Genomic DNA, 17,206 nt, shown 5'->3' on the forward strand with positions numbered 1-17,206 from the left:
AGGAGACAATAATAATAATTTGTGATGGTTCAGAAAATAGGGCTATATGGGACTACTGACAAGCCAAAATAAACTAAAGCTGCTGGTGTAAACTAAAGTTCCCACTTAATACTGGGTGAAATTAGTCTTGGCTAGAGATGGTGAGGTTGAGTTGTTACTGATTACATCTTTGTGCAGGTAGTTCTACAAAAGAGCAGGATGAACAAGGTGATACGATTTTTACTCTGAAGTTCCGTGTTCACATCATGCAATCACTTTAAGGAGATTAAGTCAACACAAGGCACCGAATAAACCCATCTTAAATGTAATTTAAATCAGATCAAGGCTTTAAGTTCCTTTGACTAGAAGATAAGTTATGGTTTCTCTGATCTTATGAATATCTATGGTCAAGCCTAGGTACTAAGCTGAAAAGCTTTCATAAATCTCAAGGTTTGTTATATATATAGTTAGCAACATTTTTATAGTATTTTTCAGTATTATATCAGCCATCAGCCATAATGCTCTCTAGATACTGGTATTTGTACCAGCCTTTAAAAAAAAAAAAAACACACACACAACTGATCAATCGATCTAAAATATCATCAGTGTTAAGGGCCAAAGTTGAATATCTGTAGTTAGTAACACCAAATATGTTGAATAGTAAAAGTGATGTCTTAGCAAACACAACTAATTAATAAAAAAAGTAAAGCATAATCGCATTGTAGATGTCTTTAGGTGCTGAAGATGATGGTAACTGCCTCATGGCTTCAGGAGGCAGGTGAGTTTTATTCTGCTCTCCCTCTGAGCATCTACTGCTGCCACCTGCACCTGCTCATCCATCACTCATGCTGTAAGTTTTGTTATCACTCTAACACTAATCAAAAGAGAAAACTGTCACTGCCACTGACCTGTGGAACCTCCCAATTATGCTCTTCAAGAGTGACAGCAGCACTTAACTTCCATCGCCAGGTAAATGACCACCATCAATCTAAACAGAATAGCAATGAACCACCAGGCTGCAAATTATTTTTTTTTTTTTTTTTTTTGGTACAGAAATTCCCAGCCTGGAATTTATGTAAGGTGAAAAGCAACTCAAGGCTATTTTACCCCCCTCATCCTGGGACCCACTCCTTAGCCGAGGGTGTTCAGCCTCGCAGGCCTGGGGAGACAACGTCTGCATTAGTGCTAAACAGAATTTATGCCTTTTAATTTACTCAAAAGGTGCTTAAGCGCCCTGTGCGCTACAATGCATTACAGAATGCCAGTTTTTAAATATGGGGGTCGTTGATATAAAATGGTATATATAATCTGTGTGCCCTTCCTTTTCGAGGGCAATGCTAAAGTGTATGGCTATAGCGTGCCTTTTAATTTTTTCTGTCTAATTGTCTCCATGATTACCTCAATATACAGTACTAAAGATTGTAGCTTGCTTTGATTTTGTTCATTTTTTTTCATTATTGCAGGCAGGCTATGTTGACAATTCCTTATTGAGGTATAAACTATCTTTGCATGAGGTCTCAATTATGTGCACTGGTGGCGTTGGTTCAGAAATGAGCCACCTATGGTGAACACAGAACACATCTGTATGTTTTCAGTGGTTATGTAATTAAATGACCCCTTCATTTCATACTCAATCCCTATAGTATCCACCTAAAAATTGTAATGCAATTAAAATTGATACTTTAAAAAAATCAACATGATATAAAAATTATCCTATTTGTTTGTAAGCTTGCTGCAAGTCTTTCTATTACAGTAGATATCAAATAGCCCTCTTAATTTTAATCCCTCTCCTCCTTCAAACACTACTAGTCCAGACTTCTAGTTTGTAACACTTACTTTTCCCTGTGTAACCCACTACATTTTTATATGAATATCCTGATTCATCCATAAATGTATCAGATTATGAATGTCACATCAAGGTTGATCTGTATGCTTAATGTAGCCCATGTACTCAAGCTAAATACATTATGAGGGTTTTTCTTTCACTACACATAAACTGCATAGTTCACCCACTGTCTGTACCACTGTCTACAAGCTACTTCTAATTGTGGCCCACCCAATGAGAAGTTGGTATTATGTTATGTTTTATGTAGGCCCACCCACTTAAATATTTCTGGCCTTCCCCCTGGTCTGTCCTTAATTAGTTACATTAAAATTTTTATAGTATTTAACACATGTAAACAACACTGCTAATGGCCAACTGAGGTCACTTCTGAAATAGAGAAACAGGAAAGTCCATCACCACTTTAAAAAAGGGAGGGAACATCTGATGTAAATTGAAACACTGAGGAGTCATCCTACAGTCTGCAACTAATTACAAACTTTAAACAATTCCAGTCTAACTTAAATTATGTTTTATTAACAAGATTCGGGAGGAGCGCATCAGATACTTAGCCTAATCAACACAGGTGGACCATAATCAAGTAATCAATCCCATAATATAAATATCGCTGACTTACCTCTATCCATTGACGGTTTATCAGCATTTTGGTCCCCATGAATAGCACCATGACCCATCCAGTTCGTCTCCGGCCCCATCACCACAGCCAGCCGACTCTAAGGCCACCCCTACCCGGCGTGGCAACCAAATCGAGCCCCAGGCTCCAACCCGCGGGCGCAGTACAACGCAAGCAGCCACTCGCCTCCTAAGACGCCTTGGCCTACCCTCGCCGCCTCCAGCGAGAACTGCGGCCAACTCCCCCGCATCCTCCTACTGCTCGGCCAGGCCTACAATTCCGCCAATCGAAAAATGGATGGTGTCGAGTCTGAGGCAGGCCCTGTCCAAAACCGACATCATACATTCAAGCAAGTTGAATAAGTCCAAACTTTACGACTTTACTCAAACTTTCAAAATAATAACATTTCTCCCCAGTCAACCCCAATCACAAAGAAAGGAAAAAAGAAAGGAGTACCTCGAAATACACCTCACAGCACTCCACCATCCTCCGCCGCAAGGCCTAGCTCCCAGCGGCTATCAAACCGCAGCAACAGGCCATCAGCAAGCCTGGGCCGCACCCCAAATCCTACCGCCGGGGTGCCCGCGATGTCGGCTGGAGCCCAGCCTCCCACCGCGGCTTCCATCCCAACAGCACAGGGGGCTGTAGCTCAAGGAGGCTCCTGGCCGCCTCCTCCACCCATCTCAGCCCCATCGCATGGAACTTTTAATCCAGACCTCACAGACCAGGCAAGCGCTTGGCCGAACTGGTCGCCAAATACAGCGCTGCCTGATTTTTCAGTCACGTTAAAAAATCCAAATCCCCTTTCATCTCGATTACTTTCCTTTTCCGAATTCACCATCGCATTCAATCATTTCACCGAGATAATCTGTTCAGCCTTCCCCCACAGGCGACGCAAACTCAACGACTATTTGTCTATAATAGCCGAGCTCGCGTTGTCCTATGGAGGGGGCCACTTTTATACATACCACAAGCTTTTTTTCTGCTAAGTGTTCAATCCGAATCGCTCAGTGGAACCAGTGCCCTTATTGGGGAGCCCTCGACTAAGACTTGCACAGCCGCGTATTTCTAGGCTGTAGGAGCATTTTGTGCGCAGTCTGCAGGTCAGTGGCTCACTCCACCATAACCTGCCCACAAATAAATCCCGATGCACCCCAATACTCTGATATTCCCCTGGCAAAATCCACCAGCTACATCCCAAGATCAGCGACTTCAGCAAACACGCGTCCAGCCCAACCAGAAGCAGAAAACAGGCAGCTATGCAACACTTTCAACAGCGGTATATGCACCAGACAGCACTGCCGCTACCTACACACCTGCAAATTTTGTGGCGGTGCTCACGCACGCTTAGTTTGCCCCGTATCTAAAGCCGTGAATAAAAAATCTAAAAATTACCTATCGACTCCTGTGAATATCTTTCGCATGACCATCAAACTAGCACACCATCCCAACAAAGAATTTACAAATTATCTCCTGTCCGGCCTCAGACACGGTTTTAACTCTGGCGTTGTATGCGAGCTTTCCCAAAACACGGTCTGCAATAATCTCCAATCCGCCCTCGCAGAGCCCGACATAGTAGTGAACCTTATCAAAAAAGAAGTCGAGTCAGGCTTCATGATCGGGCCCTTCAATAAACCCCCCTCCAAAACGTTCAGAGTCAGCCCAATCGGAGTGGCTACTAGAAAATTTTCAGGTAAGAAACGCTTAATAGTAGATCTGTCATCCACACATAAATCCACAGTCCCGAGCACCAATAGTTTGATACCTCTCGATGAATTTTTGCTCAAATAGCAAGACGTAGATCAGGCAGTCGAACTGATTAAACTCGCGGACCGAGGAGCCTGGCTTGCAAAAATAGACATCACTTGTGCTTTCAAAGTGATGCCTATCCATCCGGACTTTTGGCACCTGTTCAGAATCCGATGGCTCGAGAAATACTATTTCGCTGCCCGGTTAACCTTAGGATGCAAAAGCAGCCCAAAAATTTTCGATATGCTATCCAAAGCCGTTTGCTGGATCCTTTCCAACAATTATGCAATTCCATCTCTCATCATATTATCCATCTCTTAGATGACTTTCTGGTCATTTCACCACCTAAGGAAATCCCAGCCGCCCATATCCTCACAGTCCAAAACTTTTTTTCCGAGCTAAGGATTCCCATCGCTCAGGAAAAAACCATGGGTCCCGCCACATCCATCGAGTTCCTCGGCATCAACCTCGACTCGGCTAAATTTCAGCTCTCCCTGCCAAAGGAGAAGATCGATAGAATAATCCTCGTTTCCTCCACCCTCCTCGACAGCCCAAGCTGTTCTAAACGCAAACTTCTTTCTCTGCTCGGGCACTTAAATTTCGCAATGCGCATTATTCCCAAAGGATGCCCCTTCATCGCGCATCACCTAATACTCGCATCTTCAGTTCACGTGCTCGAGGACCTCATCCCCCTATCCCACGCATGCCGCGATGAACTTAATTTATGGATCCTGTTCCTTTATGAGGACTATTGAGACGGGCTTTCTTTTTTTTTTTTTACAACAATCTAGTTTCGTTTCCCATCAACTTACAGCTATTTACAGATGCAGCTCCCTCAATCAGTTTTGGAGGTTTCTACCAAGGTCGTTGGTTTGCGTCCAAATGGCCCCCCCAGATGCAAGACTCGACCCACTCCTCAGCTCTTTTCGAGATCAACCCCCTCGTAGTAGCAGCTTTCCTGTGGGGAAATGAATGGGCATCTAAAAGCATTTTAGTGCACTGCGACAACGAAGCCGTAGTTCAGTGCATAAACAAAGGCCGTTCTCACTCCCCCACCCTCATGCCTCTCCTTAGACGTCTAATACTGATCGCAGCATGTGACCAATTTATAATTATCGCGAAGCGATAACATAAGTTGTAATTCCCTACTCCGGTTCCTCACTATTCGGAGTTAATATTCCCATAACTCACCCTCTAAAACCACTTCTCGAAGCATTGCTCGACTCTATTCTCCAGGCAGTTTCTCCCAGAACCCTCCAGTCAAACGTGACTGCATGGAGATGCTTTAAGACATTTCACCTCACTTATAACATCCCTTTCCCGGATTTTTCCCTACTCTCTATCACCTCTTTCATTTCGTTTCTCAACGACGTCAAGGGTCTCCAAGTCGGATCCATCAAAAGCTACCTGAGCGGAGTCCAGTTTTTTCACAAACTGATGACCGGCGCTCCCTCGCCCAAAATAAACAATTCGCAAACCTCCCTCTTAATTAAAGGGATCTATCGATCCCAGCCCACCCATCCAGACACTAGAAAACCCATAACGCTAGATATCCTCACAAAATGTATCCACACCCTCCGCACAAATTACCAACCCCTCAGCATTGCCCACATGCTCGACGCCATGTTCATCCTAGCTTCTTTTGGTTTTCTTAGGTGCTCGGAGCTTACGATCTTGTCTAATTTCAATCCGAAAATCAACCCTACTGTATCAGACCTAACTGTACTCGATGACGAAACGATCACTTTTTTAATCAAACAAAACAGACCAAGCCAAGAAAGGTCATTTTATATATATTTTTAAAAAGGCCCAAAAAGGCCTCTCCAAGCAGCAGATCCCAACTCTTGGAAGATCTTCAGGTCTTCAGAAGCGTACCCAAGCTGCATCAGAACAAATCAGTTCCACATAAAGAAAGCCCACCAAACCCTCATCGGCCATCAAAATAAATAAATAAATATAAAAAAATAATAATTTCAGTCAGCAACACGTACCTATTGAACACCAATGAGTACATCGCAGCTAAAACAAATTTTCCCTCCAATGGCAAGACGTACCCATCCAATACCGCAAATTAAGCTTTCGTCGAACAGCAACGGGTGCTTCGCAGATAAAACAATCTTAGTTTTCCCTCTGATGGTCAGGGAGACTACCCATCTGGTGTCGCAAATTTAAACATAAATAAATACAAAAAAACTCCCACCGGATGTCGGCCATAGCCTCCCGGCCAGATAACCTTACCTTTTCTATCCTATGATCGGCGAGGCTTCTCTCTTCGATGCCAGGAGCTCGAGCTCCCATCGGATGCTGACGAGAGCCTCCCGGTCAGACAACCTCACCTTTTCCATTCTGTGGCCAGCAAGGCTTACCCATTCATCGCCAGGAGCCCACACTCCCTTCGGACGTAGGTGAAAGCCGCCGGCTACCTTTCTTGCCATTCTGTCTTACGTACGGAGAGGTTTACCCATTCAATGCATGGAGTCAGGGCTCCCATTGGATGTAGGTGAGAGCCTGGCTAGACAACTTTACCTTTTCCGTCGTTTGGCCAGCGAGGCTTACCCGTTCGATGCCGGGAGCTAAGCCCCTATCGGACATCGGTCAGAGCCTCCCGTCTAGACAACCTTTTCCGTCCATCAGCCAGAGAGGCTTACCCGTTCGATGCGAGTGCTCCCATCGGACGCCGGCTAGAGCCTCCTGGCCAGACAACCATTACCATTCCACATGGTTTAGGTCGCAAAACCGATCTACCAATATGCAAGCCGTCCGATGCCGCAAGTATCAAACACACAAACAAACCCTCCTTCCATCCAACGGCCGTCGAGTCTCACCTGTCTCATGCCGTGAGTAGCGAACTCTCATAAGACGTCGACGAGAGCCTCACAGTCACACAAACTTACCTTTTCCATTCTATGGCCTGCGAGGTTTACCCAGTCGATTCCGGGAACAGGAAGTCCCCGTTGGATGCTGGCGAGAGCCTCCTGACCACTTAACGTTACCTCTTCCGTCTCACATCCGGAGAGACTTACCCGTTCGATGCGTGTGCTCCTTTCGGACGCCGGCAAGAGCCTCCCTGCTAGACAACCTTACCTTTTCCATTTCTACGGTCAGCAAGGCTTACCCGTTCGATGTGTGTGCTCCCTTCGGACGTCGGTAAGAGTCTCCCGGCCACGCAACTTACCTTTCCATTTGATGGTAGGCGAGGCTTAACCATCCGACGCTATGAGTCTTGACACCTCGCCAAATCCTGCAAAAAAAAAAACCCTCTCAGCTATCCTCACATCTTTTAACCCCACCTGGCGAGGCTTACCCTTTCGATGTTCTGAGTATGATGCCCCATCGGATGCCGCGAGAGCCCTCCCAGTCGGGTTTTCCTTTCCACTCTTCCTGTCCGGCGAGGCTTACCCGTCTGATGCGTGCGCTCCCTTCAGACGTCTGGCGAGAGTTCGCCCGGTCAGTTTCTATACTTGCAAGCGAGTCTCATCCATCCGATGCCGTGAGTCGGGATCTCTCTTCGGATGTCGCCAGAGTCCTCCTTGTCGGCCAGCCCAAAGCTTTTCATCTGCCAAACCAATAGGACCCAGACGTCCATCGTCCTGAGTCTCAAATCTCCAGTCGGAGGCTTCATGGTCCCTCTCGGTCAGCCTTAGGCCCTTCGCCCACTGAATAGCAGGGGCTATCAGCCCGGTCGGACACCACAACCACGTAGTTCAGTACCTGCAGCCGGTAGGGCCTACCCTTCCAATGCCTAAGTCACTCCCACCGGAGTATGTAGGCCCTTCCGGCCTGCCAACGAGACGACTTCTCAAAAAATCTAAATCAGCCCCCGCCAGTACTCTATGCTATTTTTGAGGGGGCATTCTTTAAACTGGCGGCTGTCCTCTTGTTCATTTGCTTTTTGGGGGGTACTCTAGGTTCGGGCCATTCCTGAGCTCGGAGCCCTTTCCCGGACAGCACGCCAAATATGCATACCATACCTCAGCTAATTATATATAAGCGTGAACTCGTGAAACCATTTTTATGCACTGTTGCCACCAGCTGCAGAAAAGATTGTCTATTCATCTTGTCTTTATTTAACCAAATACGGTTACTACTTTGACATATTAAAGTGCAGTTAAAAATACTGGCACAATAGAAATCGCAGACCAAAAACTGTTATGTTTTAATCACTTTAATAATGTTGTGATAAAATCCGCACTGTCAACTTGTAAACGCAATATTCTTTGACTGGAGTGTACTGAGAACTCCATTTAAGGGTTTCTGCTAACGCAGGTGTTGCTAGCATGTGAAGCACACCTCCAAGTGTCTCAAAGAAAACTAAACTATGTAAAGTATTTTAAAGAATTTTTCCAGAAAATAATACAACTTATGTAGAGAATTTGATTCTTTTACAGTTCACAATACAATATTAGTCTAATGATTGAAAAGTTGAAATAATCATACAACAGTCATTTTAAGTTATATACTTATTTAAAATGAACATTTATATTACATTAATTTCTAAGTAATATAATAAGTATAAACATTTAAATTCATTAAAATAAGAATAAAATTATCTACATACTAATAATCTTCACAGAGTATTAGAATTATAATCTAATGAAAAATGCTTAATTTTCTGTTTATAAAATGCCAAGATATTGTCCCTCTAACTAGGGTTATGTTATTATAACAAAAACTGGTAACACTTTAGAATACTGTTTCTTACTTACTACATAACTAATAAGGAATTATTGAAGAACTAACATGTGATTATTCATTAACACTTAACTCACTACTGTTAACTACTAAGGAAGATGTGTTAATTAATCAGTATGTAATATAATTTTATGTTTATCTTAAGTAACAGTTAGCTAATCAATAACTAATGTATTCTGTCAGACCTCCTGAAGAACTAATATTAATTATCTACTAGTTAGGGTTCAAGAAAAATAACTATGAAGTAACTACTACTGAACAGTTATACACAATTACATTGAATTGTGACCCTTTCAGATAAATGTTATTAGCAATATTAGTAGTAGTATGAAAATGCAATATTAATAAATGCAATACATTTTATAGAGGTTTTGCCTATGTAGTAAATTGTTTTGTGAGTGTGTTTTGTAAGAAATCAGCTTCCAATAGGTGCCCCACCATGACTCCAGTGCCTTGCGATAACTTACCTTAGTTTTTATATTTTATATACAGTACTATATGTGTGCCTCCTCAGCATATACCACATTATCATTAATTCAATTTCTGTATGTAAGGCAAAGCCTGAGAAAAGGTGAAAATACAGGTATCCAATTTGTAATTAATAAAGAATTATAAAATAATTATGCAGGACTTTTTTTTGAACCTGAAACATTAGGCCTATTCTAAAGTGAAAATATTGGGAACCCATTAATAATTAATAAAGAATTATCAGATAATTCCTGAAGAATTACTTAGAATCTATAACAGTATTCTAAAGTGAAAACATAGGGAACCCATTAGTAATTAATAATTAATTATCAAATAATTATGCAGGACTTATTTTGAACCTGAAACATTAAGCCTATTCTAAAGTGGAAATGTTGAGAACCCATTAGTAATTAATAAAAAATTATCAGATAATTCCTGAAGAATTACTTAGAATCTGAAACAGTATTCTAAAGTGAAAACATAGGGAACCCATTAGTAATTAATAATTAATTATCAAATAATTCTGCAGGACTTATTTTGAACCTGAAACATTAGGCCTATTCTAAAGTGAAAATGTTGAGAACCCATTAGTAATTAATAAAGAATTATTCAGCTGCAACGTGATCTCATGAGAATACGTGTGTATTTTTATGTTAAATGTGGTTCTACCACACGTACATTTACTTACGTTTTCATTCACATAAAAACGTACAACCTTAACGTATTTATAGCAGAAAACGTAAAAATACTTACGTGTTAGCAGCTAAAAAAACGTAAATAATCTAACGTAAAGTGTGAATGTATATGAATCCCCATGTATTAATATTAAAATCGTGGCTTTAATGATTTAAATCTGTTGTATTTGTCATATCAATACATGTTTTTAGTGAATTTATTGAAAGCAGTTTACTCATCTACTTAATAGGAAATAACATTTCTGTGCATGCTGCAAACTCGTTTCGGGGATTACATAATGTTAAACGAGACTACACTTTGAAACCTTAAAATGAATACAATTTATGTAATTGTTTAACCATTTTGTAATATTTTGCTGTGCGATTTTCTCCTATCCAATGACTGGTATTACAACCATAGATAGATACAAAAAAGCACAGCATAAATTTACAAATCACATCCATTTTATTTGTTTGCTGTACTCCATATCTTTAGAATCTAGATGTTTGCAAGGAACATATCCAAATTCAGCCCTTTATCAATCGATCTTCATCTTCATTCTCAGCAACAGCGACCGTCACAGTCAAAGCCCGCGCTCGTTATGATATGATTCGAATTTGAAAATAGCGCCAGTGCGCCACCCTCGAGAAACGTTACGACATGGTTTATGGCACTGATATCAAACTCTCATTGGTTCTCACCTTATTCATCATAGATTGCGACATGCCGTGTTTCAGTTGATAGACATTTGAAATCAGTGCGCCTTCACGGAGAGAAGATTCATAATTTCACGGATTAATAAATTAAATTCTGCTCTGTACCTTATAAAAACTATTACCTCCAGAGAGGACTGCGACTGGAACTCATTATCATTTGAACTACTTTTGGTACCACTTTTGATATTTTCGCAAAGAATAAATTATAAATGTTACGTTTGTTTGTCTGTTATTTGTTTATTTATAACAGTAACGTTATGTAGTTTTAAGAAATGGTTATGGGTAGGTTTAGCGGTAGGTGTAGGATTAACGTTAGTGGCTCAAAATAACGTTTTAATGTTATATTTTTACTAAAATTGTGTTTTATTATGTTTTATTCTTTTAACATTCTGTATAAAATGGGTAGGTTTAGGTTCGGGTGGGGTATAGGGATCTTACATTTATCAAAAAAATTATATATATATAAAAATAAAAAAAAACATAATAATAATCCGATACGCATTGAAAAGCAGCTTCATGAGCTTCTATGGATAGCTGACTGGTCAGAGAAAACGTTCTATCTGTACGTATTTGAGGTTGTTTTTACGTAAATTTACTTACGTATCGAACCTGTAATTACGTCCAGATAATACGTAAACGACACTGTAAATACGTAAAGGCACATACATATTGGACATTTTTAATTTACGTCTAAATGTGTATGTTTTGATTGTGAGATCAGGCTGAATTATTAGATAATTCCTCAAGAATTACTTAGAATCTGAAACAGTATTCTAAAGTGAAAACATAGGGAACCCATTAGTAATTAATAAAGAATTATCAAATAATTCCTGAAGAATTACTTAGAATCTGAAACAGTATTCTAAATTGATAACATAGGGAACCCATTAGTAATTAATAAAGAATTATCAAATAATTCCTGAATAATTACTTAGAATCTGAAACAGTATTCTAAAGTGAAAACATAGGGAACCCATTAGTAATTAATAAAGAATTATCAGATAATTTTGCAGGACTTACAGAATTCTAAAGTGAACCTATTAGTAAATAATAATAAACTACATCATTTTGACCAAGAACAACCTATAAAAGTAATCATAAACTTTGTAAAATACTCTCATCTGTTTATTTCAGATGAGAACATTTCTTAATACAGCATATTTTATTCCATTTTAACATGTATACTGCCCACATTTGAACTAATTTAACAAACCTTTCATAATCAAAAGTTAAACATTTAGAAGCAAACAAAATCCATATTTCATTTCCATTATAGGCTAATAAGTGGGCTGTAACAAAGTTGCTACTGTAGTAGTACTTTGTACTTGTCCTTTTACTCAAGTAATTTTGAAAATGAATAGACCTACTTATAATTTTACTGGCGTAATATTTTATTGGGGTATCTGTACTTTTACTCAAGTACTTGATTTGTGGGACACAGCCTGATTATTATAGTGTTTTATTTTTTTGCATATAACTGTTCAGTAGTAGTTATTTCATAGTTAATTTTGCTTGAACCTTAACTAGTAGATAATTAATAGTAGTTCTTTAGGAGGTATGACAGAATATATTAGTTACTGATTAGCTAACTGTTACTTAACACAATCATAAAATTATATTACATACTGATTAGTTAACACATCTTTCTTAGTAGTTAACAGTAGTGAGTTAAGTGTTAATGAATAATCACCTGTTAGTTCTTCAATAATTCTTCAATAATTCCTTATTAGTAATGTAGTAAGTAAGAAACAGTATTCTAAAGTGTTACCCAAAAACTAAATCTAATGTCTAATAAAATTGACCCCCTTAAATTTTTCATTCTTGTTATATTGCCGCCATTTGCTCAAATCATTTAAGTTATTTTTTTTCCTCATTAATGTACACACAACACAGAATTGTTGACATTTTTGCACATTTATTAAAAAAGAAAAAAAAAAGAAATATCACATGGTCCTAAGTATTCAGACCCTTTGCTCAGTATTTAGCAGAAGCACTCTTTTGATCTAATACAGCCATGAGTCTTTTTGGGAAAGTTGCAACAAGTTTTTCACACCTGGATTTGGGGATCCTCTGCAATTCCTCCTTGCAGATACTCTCCAGTTCTGTCAGGTTGGACGGTAAACGTTGGTGGACAGCCATTTTCATGTATCTCCAGAGCAGTGGCGCCCCCAGAAAATGTTAACAGGGGTGGCCAAATGAGGCCACAGTAAATTTTGGGGGTGGCACATTAAAATAAAGAAAAAAAATTAAGGGTTTGCAATATAGACAAAAAGTTATATCTATGTGAGTTCTAGGATTTTATCGATAACGATAATTACACTATTTTGCTGAGTGTTATTGTGCTGATATCTTATTTTTAATTGTGCTGACACCTGAGGTTTTTTTTACCTTTACACCATTGTTTCTAAAAGTGTGCACCATATTTTAGGTCAAATACTTGCATTTGGGCTGTTACCAAGCAAATGCAATCAGTATCAACAAAATTGATCTTTGCAATGTAGATAAAACAGAAGCTGCATCTGAAGTGCCATTTAGATGTTTTTACACACTGTTTAATGCAGCTCCGTGGAACATGGAATACTTTAACCTGCAGTTACAAATGAATAAATAATGTTTTGATATTTTAAAGATAAAACATTGAAAACTGATGTTTGAAATTATTTAAAAAATGAAAAGTTGCATTAAATGTGAAATTAAAACCGCCAATAGGTGGCAGCGAGTCACTGTTAATAAGTGAGTCATTGCGATTGAACCGAATCATTTAAACGGTTGATTCATTCAGGAACGAAACACTTTAATGTTGCTCAGACAGGGCCGGCCCTGACCAATTTGCTGCCCTAGGAAAGATTTTACCTGGCGCCCCATGCATCACAGCCCATTTCACCCTGTCATTGTGTTCATGATTTAGCATATATATATATATATATACATATATATACACACACACACACACACACACATTACAGCAGAACTGTTTCCAACACTCATAATAAATCATCATATTAGAATGATTTCTAAAGGATCATGTGATAGACCGGATGTCACATGTGACACTGAAGAATGGAGTAATGATGCTGAAAATTCAGCTTTGCATCACAGAAATAAATGATAATTTAAAGTATAATAAATTGAAAACAAATTATTTTAAATTGTAATAATATATCACAATATTACATTTTTTTTTTTTTTAATCAAATAAATGCAGGCTTGATGAGCAGAAGAAACTTCTTTCAAAAACATTAAAAATAGTAATGTTTCCAAACTTTTGGCCTGTACTGTATCCCCCCAAAACTGCACAACTGTAGAGTAAAACATTAATAAAAAAGTGATAATAAAAAATGCGTCTTAAAACTGACATGATTGTACAAAATCACAGTCTAGGGACTCAGAACTCAGAACAACTGCTAACATTAAGTTTAAGGTAAAAATAACTGCCATGAAATTATAGTATCTTACTCCTATGCAATAAATTGTTCTTTCACTGCATCTCTTTACCTCTGTCTTTATCCTCTTCTCTTCTTTTTGGCACTGTATCTATCGCAGACTATGCTCATTTATAATGTGTCATGTAAATTCGGCCTTCCGTCACAATCAGGAAACTTTCACCGTGTCTAGAACTGGCGCGAGCTGCCAGGCCCGTTTCTACGAGCTGTGTGTTAACAAAAGCAGTGCTGTCTACATTGGATGCGGCGTCGGGCACGCTACACAACAAATTACCAACAACTGATCGCGCGCGCTGTGTTTTCTTACGCACTTCTAGCACTCGGTGGGCGGGGGAAGATTGAAGAGCCGGACTTTTTTTTTTTTTTTTTTTTTGCTTTATTTGGTAGTATTTCGAATTAATGGTTTTTAAATTGTAGCCTATTATAAAAAAAAATATGTAAAAAAAAAAAAAATTCACTTGTTCACTCATTCTGGCGCCCCTATGGATGAGTGGCGCCCTTAGCATTTGCCTATACCGCCTATGCCGCGGGCCGGCCCTGTGCTCAGAGACGCAAAACTGTGGCTGCAGCAGGTGCTGCACTTTTTTTTCACTTCTTAAACTATTGTGAATTTACATTCTGCATTTAAATTAATAGGACCCACTGTAAATAATCCTAGGAGTGGCCGCAGGGGTGGCCAGAGTTTATACGGCCACCCCTGGCCACCCCTTGGGGGCGCCCCTGCTCCAGAGATGCTCAATTGGGTTTAAGTCAGGGCTCTGGCTGGGCCATTCAAGAACAGTCACGAAGTTGTTGTGAAGCCACTCCTTCGTTATTTTAGCTGTGTGCTTAGGGTCATTGTATTGCTGGAAGGTGAACCTTCGGCCCAGTCAGAGGTCCTGAGCACTCTGTGGAAGGTTTTCGTCCAGGATATCCCTGTACTCTAGAAGCTTGCGTTCTGCAAGTGAACGTCGCTTGATTGTGCCATCCCAAAGAAGCACAAAGTCACTTTTACGGACTTTTAAATTAAATGTTCCCTCCTGATGGAATGACCTCCCCAACTCAATCCGAGCAGCTGAGTCCTTAGCCATCTTCAAGAATCGGCTTCAAACACATCTCTTCCATTTTTATTTGACCCTCTAACTTTAACACTCACTATTCTAATTCTATTCTTAAAAAAAAAATCTAACTACCTTTCTAATCTTTTTGTATTCTATTTTCTTTTCATTTATTATGTAATTTTATGTGTATGTGTGTGTGTGTGTGTGTGTGTGTTTGTGTGTGTGTGTGTGTGTGTAAAGACCTCTAACACTAGCTTGCTCTATTCTTTTTTTTATTCTCTCCGTTTTCTTTTTATTTATTATATTATTTAAAATCCCATGCTACGTGTACTGTGTTAACCTAACTGAGACTTGTTATAGCACTTATATATCATTGATCTTTTTGTTGTTTTTGATTGCTTCCACTGTCCTCATCTGTAAGATGCTTCGGATAAAAGCATCTGCTAAATGAATAAATGTAAATGTAAATGTAAATGTAAATGTACTTGGCTGCATTCATCTTTCCCTCGATTGCAACCAGTCATACTGTCCCTGCAGCTGAAAAACACCCCCACAGCATGATGCTGCCACAACCATGCTTCACTGTTGGGACTGTATTGTCCCAACAGTCAATGTGGGGTGCTGTGTATATATATATATGTGGCGGGGCGGTGTAATTTTTGAAACACAAGAGCAAGTTTTTATTCCCTAATATAAAAGTCCGACTACGCCACCCTAGGGATTAGCCCCAGGGAAAATACTCAAACAATGAGCACAGTACACAGGTTCGGTTCCCTCATAGAATTAGGCAAGAGACGTGAGTAATACAAAAATACAAATGTTTATTAATAGAAAAATACTTTAAAATGTTGGACACTGAAACCCACTTTAAACTAAACAATGAAAAAAACATACAAAAACAAAAACTAAATACCGGCAGGCCTGAGGCTCCCAATGGCAAGAAGCAACGTAGAGTTTGATTTTACAGAGCACACTCCCACACGCACACCCAGTGTCACTTAATCACACAATCACACACTCAGTGTACACGGCACACGATAAAGGACCACCACCAGGAGGAGGAAGAGCAATCCACCCGTGGGACCCCAGCGCCTGTGAAATAAAGAGAAGAAACTATAACAAGGTTCATAAAAGATGACCAGATGGACATCAATAAAGCAAATCCTCACAACAATAAATATAAATGACAAAAATAAAGAAAAGAAAACCATTCAAGCGCAGGAAAGTCAATTAGTTGGTCACCTAAATAATACAAGACAATTTTAGCCCAGTAGAGGTTCACACACACAAAATAAAATTGTACTTATAGATGGTTGATCACATGAACCAAGCAGTTAAATGGCTTGATTAAATATTACACGCAGTTTAAATGGCTTTACAAAAAGAAAAAAAGAAAAGAAAAATGAAAATAAAAATCAAGTTAACCTAACAAACTATACTTCCAAAAAATTAGAAGTTAACAGAAAATAAACAGAGGTTTCACATCAAACAAAAACACAAAGGGCAGCTAACGTTAGCTCCCCTACAAGTGGAAGGAACCAACTAGCCCCCCACACAAACCAGGGTCAAATATACTGCAACGATAAGAACCAAACGAGCAGTCTCCGTCTCTCTAGTGATGATCGCGTCAGCGCGGCCGTATTAACCGCAGCACTTTAATAGTGTGGAGACAGTAGCAACAATCACGGCATAGAACGAGAAGGAGAATCCTATAACAAACGGAGATGTTAACAATCATAATACTATCCCCCTCGCAGTCATAATAACGTATAAACACTTACCATCAGGAGATCACGCTAGATAGCACGCTTAATAGACACGGATTGGTCAGTCATGCCCACCGATTACACCATGGAATACAGGGAATCACGCCTATTTGATATCCGAAAGAATGTTAAACCCACACAGCCGTTTCAGCACCATATCACGAGCCCTTAACAATAACATTACCTGTGAGGTGAACAGTCATCAGACCCACTAAGCAGCAC

At 39.6% G+C, this 17,206-nt stretch overlaps 1 pseudogene; it reads right to left on the reverse strand.

The window, feature by feature from the left end:
• The window catches only part of LOC132109337 (UV-stimulated scaffold protein A-like), a 60,792-nt pseudogene that overhangs the window by 12,952 nt on the left and 30,634 nt on the right, over window positions 1–17,206 (reverse strand).

This window comes from Carassius carassius, chromosome 29 (assembly GCF_963082965.1).
Source record: "Carassius carassius chromosome 29, fCarCar2.1, whole genome shotgun sequence".
NCBI lineage: Eukaryota > Metazoa > Chordata > Actinopteri > Cypriniformes > Cyprinidae > Carassius > Carassius carassius.